The sequence below is a fragment of the Balaenoptera borealis genome, assembly GCF_965194805.1.
Source record: "Balaenoptera borealis genome assembly, chromosome: 18".
In the NCBI taxonomy this organism is placed as follows: Eukaryota; Metazoa; Chordata; class Mammalia; order Artiodactyla; family Balaenopteridae; genus Balaenoptera; species Balaenoptera borealis.
In genome coordinates, this window is record NC_138877.1 from 13,312,478 (window position 1) to 13,322,797 (window position 10,320).

Sequence of the window (10,320 nt, forward strand, 5' to 3'; positions counted from 1 at the left end):
TGGAAAGAAAAATTCAATAGAGGGATGAGAAGATAAGGTTAAAAAATTATAGAAAATTTCTGCAAAGCAGAGCAAAAAGACAAAGAGATGAAAAATAGGAAAGAACAGACAAGAAAATTAGAGAGAACTCAGTCTAGAAGGTCTGACATCTGAATAACAAAACTTCCAGAAATAGAGAATAGATAAAAAAACATATCAGGGATAGAAGAGCTGAAGAAACAATTCAAAGAATTTCCCAGAATTGGAAAGCACGAAATCCCAGATTAGAAAGACCAATGAACAAAGGATGAAAAAAACCCCACAACCATGAAATTTCAGAACATTAGGCCCAAAGGGACCATCTTAAAAGGGCTTATCCATAAAAATAAATAAATAAATAAAAAGAGAAATAAGATTGCTAAGGAACACAGAAGTTAGAAGAAAATAGTATAATTAATTCATGACTCTGAGTGAAAATAACTTCCAAACCCAGCCAAGTGATTGCTCAGATATTACACCTTCTTTTTCTTGGATTCCATGTTTGATGAAAGGAATCACAAGGCTGATGACAGCAGTTCACAGATGACAATTATGCAACCAGTTCTTACTAGAGTAGAAGACTGAACTCCAGAGATGTCTTCAAGCAACTAAAATTGATAGAATACCTAATGTGTTCTTAAGTTTTGAGAAGAGATCTATTAGGTTGGCCAAAAAAGCCTCTGGTTTTTAAGTAAAAATAAAACACACATTTTTCATTTTCACCAAGAACTTTATTGAACAACGTATTCACCCTTTTGTTCCACTACCTTCTGCCATTTTTCAGGCAACTTCGTAATTACATCTTCCCAAAACTTTTTATCCTTTTGAGCAAAGAACTGTTCCAGGTGTCTTTTACAATCTTCCAGGGAATTGAATTTTTTTCCATTAAGAGATAAAGACTGAAATGAATGGAAATCCGAAGGTGCAACGTCTGGTGAATATGGCAGATGAATCAGAACTTCCCAGCCAAGCTGTGACAGTTTTTGCCTGGTCATCAAAGAAACATGCGGTCTTGCGTTATCCTGATAGAAGATTATGTGTTTTCTGTTGACTAATTCTGGACACTTTTCTTCGAGTGCTGCTTTCAGTTGGTCTAATTAGGAGCGGTACTTGTTGGAATTAATCGTTTGGTTTTCCAGAAGGAGCTCATAATAGAGAACTCCCTTCCAATCCCACCATGTACACAACATCACCTTCTTTGGATGAAGACCAGCCTTTGGTGTGGGTGGTGGTGGTTCATTTCGCTTGCCCCACGATCTCTTCCATTCCACATTGTTGTACTGTATCCACTTTTCATCGCCCTTCACAATTTGTTTTTAAAAAGGAACGTTTGGGCTTCCCTGGTGGCGCAGTGGTGGAGAGTCTGCCTGCCAATGCAGGGGACACGGGTTCAAAGCCCTGGTCTGGGAAGATCCCACATGCCGTGGAGCGGCTGGGCCCGTGAGCCACAACTACTGAGCCTGCGCGTCTGGAGCCTGTGCTCCGCAACAAGAGAGGCCGCGATAGTGAGAGGCCCGTGCACCGCGATGAAGAGTGGCCCCCGCTTGCCGCAACTGGAGAAAGCCCTCACACAGAAACGAAGACCCAACACAGCCATAAATAAATAAATAAAATAAAATAAAATAAAAAGGAACGTTTTCATTACATTTCAGTAGAGAATCTCATGCGGAAATACGATCAAGAAGGTTTTTTTCGCTTAACGTATGTGGAACCCAAACATCAAAATGAGGAACATAACCTAGCTGGTGCAAATGATTTTCAATGCTTGATTTGGATATTTTGAGTATGTCGGCTATCTCCTGCGTGGTATAACATTGATTGTTCTCAATTAATGTCTCGATTTGATCGTTATGAACTTCAACTGGTCTACCAGACTCTGGAGCGTTGTCCAGCGAGAAATGTCCAGCGAGAAATCTCCAGCACGAAACTTCGCAAACCACTTTTGACACGTTCGATCAGTCACAGCACCTTCTCCATACACTGCACAAATCTTTTTGTGTGTTTCCATTGTGTTTTTACCTTTCTTAAAATAATAACCATAATGTGCCAAAAACGTTGCTTTTTTTCTCCCATCTTCAATATTAAAATTCACCAATTTTGATAAGTCTTTTTTTAAATGCACGCTGATATGACAGCTGTCACATACAATCTAACAAAATTGTTTTGAATGAAGTTAAAGACAAGTAAGTGCTACTAGAGCCATCTTACGGAAAAAACCAAACTAACCTTTTGGCCAACCCAATAAATAACTGTGGGAGGACTCAGGGTTTAATCAGTGCTAAGTACATGGTAAACTAAGGAAATAAAAATCAAGACAATTATTAACTCCAGGGAAAACAAGATGCTGAGCTAGAAAGAAAAGTAATCATGTACTGCATGTTTCAGTTTTGATTAATGTCATAATAATGTAAATAATGAATCTTGATACAAGCAAAATTATAATACAACCATATTGAGAAGATGGGAAGATGGATGGATAGAAAGTTTCTGTGCCTGTGGTATAGGATGGAAGACCTAAAATTTCATCTTTCCTACAAGGAAATTAATGGACAATGCCTAAAACTGAAAAATAAAATAAAGTAGCAATATAAGCACCCTGTTTACAGATTTAGACAGAAAGACCAAAAGAATTGGTAAGAAAATTGATACATGCTGCCTTTGGGAGTAAGGGATGAGGCTGGGAGGGTGGGACCTCTGATTTTCACTGCAAGTCTTATAAAAATATCTAATTCTTAATAATATGTACAGGATAAAAAAATTAATTACTAATTTTTAAAAAGTAAACTGAAGGTTTAAAGCAGATTGTCTAACAGAATTATGATGTTAACTATATATGTAATTTTAAATTTTCTAATAGCCACATTTAAAAGTAAAAAGAAATCTCAGTGATACTATTTATTTATCCAAATACAGCCAAAATATTTTTTCACCATGTACCCAATATGCAAATTATTAATGAGATAGTTTAACTTATTTTTTGGCGTTAAGTCTTTGAAACTTAGTGTGTAATTTTACGCTTGAAGCGGATCTCAATTCCAAGTACCTTCATCTCAAGCGCTCAATACCCACATGTGCCTACTGTGGATACTGCAGTTTTAGAGATTGTCTTCCTGTGATCTCATTAAAAATTATAACAACAGGATAAGGCTGTTTTTACAACAATTTACATTATAAAGGCATCACCAAAACTGGCCTAACCATACTTTCTAACCTGAAAAAGAAACAAACCATTGGTCAGCCATATCATGCAGTGACTTCATGGTAGTTGAGAGAATGTATATATTCAGTCCCCAATTTAGAAAACATCATATACAATTGACCATAATCAGACCTCACTTGCCCTACCTTGAATCCCCTATCAAAATGAAATTTCCTTTCCCTGGAATTCTGTCTTTAGAATAGAATGTCAGTAGATCTTCCCTCAGAAACCATGGGACAGGAATTCTGCACTCCACACCCCTTAGGGTACAAGGAGGCTCAGAGTTCAGAAAGCAAGACAGCAGAGGTTAAATAGGCTTTTGTGAGCTGATCTGGGAATTTAACCAGCATTTTTAAGTTTGTCCAATTGACTTGAATAGGGTCTTGAACAACATTGTGACCTGGCACCCACTTTTTTGCTACTTGCTACAGGACACCACTACTACCAACGCACAATTTACAGAGCGTTTAATGTGTGCTGGAGACTATGCTAGATGTTTACCTCATTTAATCCTTACAAACAACTCCTGAGGCATTGTTACTATCACTAGTACTTTGCAGAGGGAAAAATAATTGAGTTTGAAGGCAGTAACTCCCTTAGATCACATGTTTCTGAAAGACCTTGGAGCTAATAATTATTTTCACATTTTTAAAGGGTTATAAAAACAAGGATATGCAACAGAGATCATATGTATCCCACAAGCCTAAAATATTTTACTATCTACTGTCTGGCACTTTACAAAGAAAGTTTACTAACCCACTGCCCTAGGTTATAAAGTTAAATAGCCTGACTCCAAAACTAATCCTCTAAACCAGGGTTTCTCAACCTCGGTTTGATTGACATTTTGGGCTGGAAAATTCTTTGTTATGGGAGGCTGTCCTGATCACTGTAGGATGTTTAACCGCACTCTGATCTCTATCTACTAGATGCCAGAAGCAGCACACCCTCCCCCCAACCCCTTGGACAGATCAAAAATATCTCCAGACATTGCCAAATGTACCCTGGCAGCAAAATCATCCCCCGTTGATAACCACTGCTCAAATGGTCTTTAAATTAGGGAATGTGTACCCCTAGGGCACATGAAGATTTGTCAAGGAACACGTTGCAACAACATATATAATGTTAAGAAAAAGGCTTCCAGATCCCTGTACTTCCATTTAGTACTCCTCACTAAAACTGACCTCCCTGGGAATATGCCTGCAGCTCAGCTATCATGCTGTTGTTCTTCCTTTTCCAAGCTCCTTTCAATCTTCCCACTTTACAAAACTTTACCAAAAATACCTCTCACTCATTCCTATTTTTACTATGGTGTATTCCCCAGAATGGAAAGGCGTGGTACTATGAAACAGCCCAAAAAAATCAGAGGTGTCAATTTCAATTGAGGCACGACTCCAACTATCAATCTCGTTAAGATATAAATTTCCACTAAACTTCCATTTTTCATATTTACTTATTCTTTGTCAAAATCCATCAGGTATTATACTGTTCTGACCAACTATTACTACTTGTAATAATTCAGTCCAGAAGAAAAATAACTCCTAGAGTTACAGTTAAAGGAAATTAGTTAGTTTCAACTTACACAAATATTTTAATTAAAGACATGTATGACAGAACAAAAAGCTTTCAAGCATAAATAAATTACAAGATAATATTCAGTGGGGGTGGGTAAAAATCAAAGTACAATTTCAAGAAAAAGGAACTGTGTAAAATACCATGTATTTTTAAAATTGATGGTGATGGCTATAAAAGTGCAATATGATACTCCTTGAGATATAGTTAAGAGGGATATACCAATTTTATATTAAAATGTCAGTATCTATACCACGTGGGAAACTGCATCCTTTCCAACTACCTGAAAGTATGATGTAAAACATTATAAAACAACCTAAAGTGTGCAAGGGGGATAGTTTTACAAAAATTATTTTGGGGGTTCACAAGCAAATTAAAAACATTGTTCTAAAACCACTCACTATTATATTGCAAACACAAAACACACATGGTCTGTGACGCTTAGAAGCACCATAATTTACTACCTCTTATTAAGCTCTTTGGATGTGCTTGGCACTGTTCTACACTCCATTTACTCCTCATATCCTTGGAGGTCTGATCTGATTTAGAAAATCTTTTACAAATATTGAGCAGCTTGCTCAAGAACTAGTAAATGAACTAGTAAATGGAAGAGACAGATTCAAAGAGTCAGGCTCAAAAGATATTTGTCAGGAAAACGAAATGAAATGTCTGATTCCAAAGCTAAACCTCCTGCTGTGCTTACAAGTTAGCAGAGTGAGGGAGGTGTGAAGGGTACTCGGAACGTTTCATGCTAGACTTAGGTCTTAAGCCTTAAAAAAACAGATAACATTTAAAGGCAGAAAGAAGGCACGATAAAGGAACCCTAAGCAGAAGCAATATGACCTTGCATATATCTTTATTTCAAAGCTTATTTCACATAGTGTGCTGAAAGATTTCTTAAATAATGTGTCACTGAAGGAAATGGGAGAGCTATTCACAGGGAAGACAGGCGTGTGTGTGCACACACGTGTGTGCATGGGGGCGGGGGGGTGTGATTCCATGGGTCAGCTGCTGCTGAACAGCCTTCCTTGCTGGGCATCTCCACTCTGAAGAGAAAAAAATTTAGCAGGGAGAAGAGCCTGTGTATCTTTCCGGTGAAGTGCAGTTGCAAATCTCAACACAGAAGGAAAAAAGTTTGTACTAAAATATTATATTTCTATTTTGTCGTTGTTCTGGGATTTGCTTTATTCTCAGTAGCCTCTGAGAAAATGCACTTCACAGGAACAGGACTATACGATGGTGACTTTAGAAAAAACAATGTCTATCATATCCTTAACCATAGTTAAGTGTTCACCAAATGTCTTGAAAAGATAAAAACTACTATTACATGATTTGACGCTTGAATTTTTAAAGTTGGGGACAGAAAAAGCCTTTGAAATGTCAATCTGCAGTATTAAATAAAACAGTACCTACACCACTCTTACCATCTTCAATCACAACCAAAAGCTGGCTCCAGATACCAAGGGCACATTTAAGTTATTTTTTAAACGTTCTAATAAAAGAACTAAAATATATTTGTTTCAAATATAACCGTGTGTGCGCGCGCGCTTTAAAAAAAATACTGAGGAGCAAAGGTTAAATTCTGAACCAACAAACCCTTGGACCTAGTTCAATCCTATAAACACTGAAAGTAGTAACAATCATGCTAACGGTCAACATCACTAGTAGTCTTTAATAATACAACCACTCATCTCCCTAGAAGGAGGAGCAGAAGTTGCTCTAATGCCCGCCCATCTGGCCCTTTACAAAACAAAACAAAACAAAAAAAAGGAGCGGGAACTTCTTGCAAAGACCTGTCTGTAACTGCCTCCTGTAGCATCCCACCCTACTCTGGCTTGCTAGAGGAACTACACACAATGACGTTTCAGAAAGCCCCACAGGTTAAGAGACGACACACGTAAAAGCTTCCTATTTCCAACACGTTTCATATAAAGTCACCAAATGAGGTCCTTTAATGTGAACGAGGGCGAATCAAAAAATAGCTCCATTTATAATTGGGGGGGCATTCTTATATTACCTTTTTTTGGCTTGCTTTTGGAAATTTCAAAGAAACTGCTGAATCCCTAAATATTTAAGGCAACGTAATTTCACAGGCAACAACAATCTTGAAGGCAAATCCGTTAAATTACAATACACTAAAACAAATCTCGAGCATTCTCAAGAGACAGGGTAAAGCAGTTCATTACAGTTAGAGAGTGCAGAACTGGGCCAGCCCTACAGGAACGCAATAATGCCGTGTCACGAAACTGCGCATTCCAAGAGAAACTTCTTGCAGACACAGAAATGAAATCGGAGGGACCTTCTGCAGTGCTCAATCCCTAATAAACACGAACAATCGTATTCGAAGGAGCAAAATCGCGAGCTATCCGTTCCTAATGTTGACCTTTTTGGAAAGAAAGACTATCGAACTTTCACGAAGCTGTAAGCGCTGGGTGAGGGTGAATAATCGATTTTCAGAGCCAACGTAAACAGCGGGGGTGGGGCAGCAAAAGCTGGTCAATAGAGATGCGTCGGGAGGACCGCGACCGAAGGGAGAAAGGCGGCTCTCTGCAACACTAGCAGTAAATAGAGGAGGGGGAGTAGGGAGCTCGAAGGTGCCATAAACCTATGCGATGGGGGTTAACTAAGAACAACTTCTCAGACTATTCTCTCCCGAAATTGCTCCCTTCCAGGAAAGTTTCATCTCCGAGATTTGGATTGGGGGCCGCGGCCTTCTCGACCCTTCCCGCCGGGCCAGCCCGCGGGCTCGGGGCGCTCACACAAACCCACCCGCCTTGGGGGCCCGCGCAGGGGCGACTCCCTCCCGCCGCCGGCCGCAGCCCCACCTGTGCCTTCCAGACCTCGGGCGCTTCGGCACCGGCCGAAGAGCTCCCCGCCCGGCGGCCGCAGCCCAGGGCCCGCTCCCTCAGACGCGGCGCAGCCGCCGCCGAGCGCTCAGCCGGGACCAGCCCGCGGTTCCCGGCGCCCCGCACGCTCGCGCCCGCACGCCGGAACTGACAAAACCCCCGGAGCCGCGCGCCACAGAGCGCACCACGTCACGCGGCCGCGCCGCCCGGCCCGCCAGCCCGGCTCCCGCGTGACCCAAGCGCGAGCGCGCAGCCCGCGCAACTCGGCTTTCACGGGAGGCCCACTCGGGCTTTTGCCTGGGGGACTCGTCCCCGCCTGCCCAGCCTAAATTCTGTCCACTCTGACCTTCTAAATGGTCTCTGGGGAGACGTCAGTCCACTTCGAACCCCAGTCACCGTAAAACTCTAGGGCGAGAAAAGGATGGAGGGCGGAAGGCCCGGAGACAACCACTTGAGCCACCGGCTCAGCGCGGACCCCCAACCAGGGTCCCCCGGCCACGTCGACGGCCCCGCGCTTGCGCAGTCTCTTGCTCTCCGCGGACCCCAGGCGGCTGGAGGGAGTGGGCGAGAGCGGTGGGCCGTGAGGGCTCTGACGGCTAGGGGGAGCCGTGTGCGCCAGAAGTCTGTAGCAGCAGGGCAAAAAATGTTAAATTCCTGATTCCTAAGGTTAAATAGCAAGTGTGCCGATACCATTTATGATTATGGAAAGCTAACAGGGGAAAATCAGGGTAAACATACTCTACTTTTCTTCAGAAGTTCTTTAAAATTAGTAAGATAGCATAGCTGTGTGGACAGGGAATGCTACCTGCTTTTCCGGTCCTACAAGGATCAAGCCAAAGCAACAGCCCCTGCCCCCCGCCCAGGAGCCCTGAGGGGAGTTTAGGATGGAGAAAAATCGAAAGCGGTCTATGCTTTGGATACTGGCCCTAGATAGTAAAGATGCATATCTATGGAATAATGAGCCCAGACTCTTGCATCTTCCCATAGAGAGACAAGCACTAAGATCATGAACTTTAGATGTCTGTTCTTTGTGATTAGCGGTAATCTTTTGATGTTCTACCACTTTTTTTAAAGCAAAAAAAACAAAAAACAAAAAAAACCCCCAAAACCAGAAAACCCCACAGAACTCCTACATATCCTGGTTCCTCCCTTACCTCTTCAGAGCAGTTCCTCAGAGTTATCTGAGAGGCTGTGTCCCAGGCAACTGTCCTTAGTAAGAGCCCCGAATAAAACTTAATCTTGAAACTTTTAGGTTGTACGTTTTTCTTCAGTCAACAGATGTCAGATTTTACACTCTTGAATAGGCCTGCCTTAAAAAACTATATACATATATATACATACATATATATGATGTGCCCTGAGCTCTTAAGACTAAGTGACTTGTTTAAGGATGGCAGAGACTTAATTCCAGATGAACTGTTACTCCCCTCAATCAAAATTAATTAATGATGGGGAATATTGGATGACTACTGGGGGGGAGACTTTTAAATTTAAAATCTGGTAGTTCCACTTGGTAGTTCTCTGGAATCTCAGAAAGATAACAGCCAGCCATTCCAAAGAGAAAAACCTCTTAGGGGTGTATACATTAACACAGTGGTTTTAGATGATTTTACTCTTATACACCTTAAAAATAATTCTGAAAAACTGTGACTCTGTACCTTCTCCCTCATTTTTAGACTGAGCATCAAAATTTTTCATCTCACTTAGAGAGTTGCAAGGGATGCAAATTGTTTTATTGTAAATTGACATTCTAAAATGAAACAGTTACATAACTTTGACTTGTAGCCAGTGGAACCTAAATACCAGATAATTTTATATCCATCATCAGTTTTTAAAGCTATATTAACAAGCTTTTCTTTAATAGGAAATTTTACATCATTCCTTTTCTTCTTAAACTCATATCTCCATATCACTTGATGAAATTTTATCCCAATATTTATTTATTCTGGTTAGATACGACCCCCCAAAATATAATCAATAAAAGAAAAAAAATGGTAAATTGTACATCATCAGAATTAAAACCATTTGCTCTTCAAGAGACACCATCAAGAAACTGAAAATACAACCTATAGACTATGAGAATATATTTTCAAATCATCATATTTTACTTGTATTTCAAACATACAAAGAACTCTTATAACCTAATAATTAACAAGATAAGTAATATAATTTTAAGTGGGCAAAAGATTTGAATAGGCAATTCTCCGAAGACATACAAATGTCCAGAAAGCACATGAAAAGATTCTCAGTGTCATTGGTCTTTAGGGAAATGCAAATCAAAAACACAGTGAGATGTCATTAATTACCCACTAGAATGTTTGTAATAAACAAGATAGATATTAACTGGTGGTGTACAAAGATGTGGAGAAATTCAAACCCTCATGCATTACTGGTAGCAAAGTAAAATGATGCAGTCACTTTTTGATAAACAATTTGTTTCTTGGAAAGTTATACATAGACTTACTATATGACCTAGCAACTCCTCTCATAGGTGGAATTGTGTAGACATATGTTTCCATTTTATTTAGTTCAAAACATCAAGTGATGATGCTGTTATAAAACTCTTTTCACTCCTATTTATTTAGTTTGTTTAGGTGGATAGAGTTTCTCAGTTTTCACATCTATAAATATTAAAATTGAAATGGAATGGATGCTGAATTCTGTCTTGTTCTGTAAATAGAGTACATA

General features: G+C 40.2%; 1 protein-coding gene across 8 annotated transcripts in view; it reads right to left on the reverse strand.

Moving 5' to 3' along the window:
• SPART (spartin) overlaps window positions 1-8,866 on the reverse strand; it is a 42,983-nt gene extending 34,117 nt beyond the window's left edge. For 2 of the 8 annotated variants that reach the window (XM_082365449.1, XM_082365446.1), the window contains exon 1: window positions 7,612-7,934. The gene's annotated coding sequence lies outside the window, so the exon portion shown is untranslated. Of the gene's footprint in view, window positions 1-7,611; window positions 7,936-7,978 lie in introns of those variants that run through there. The other 6 variants (XM_082365448.1, XM_082365447.1, XM_082365443.1 and 3 more) reach the window with 5 other exon arrangements.
• Between the last annotated feature and the right edge of the window lie 1,454 nt (window positions 8,867-10,320).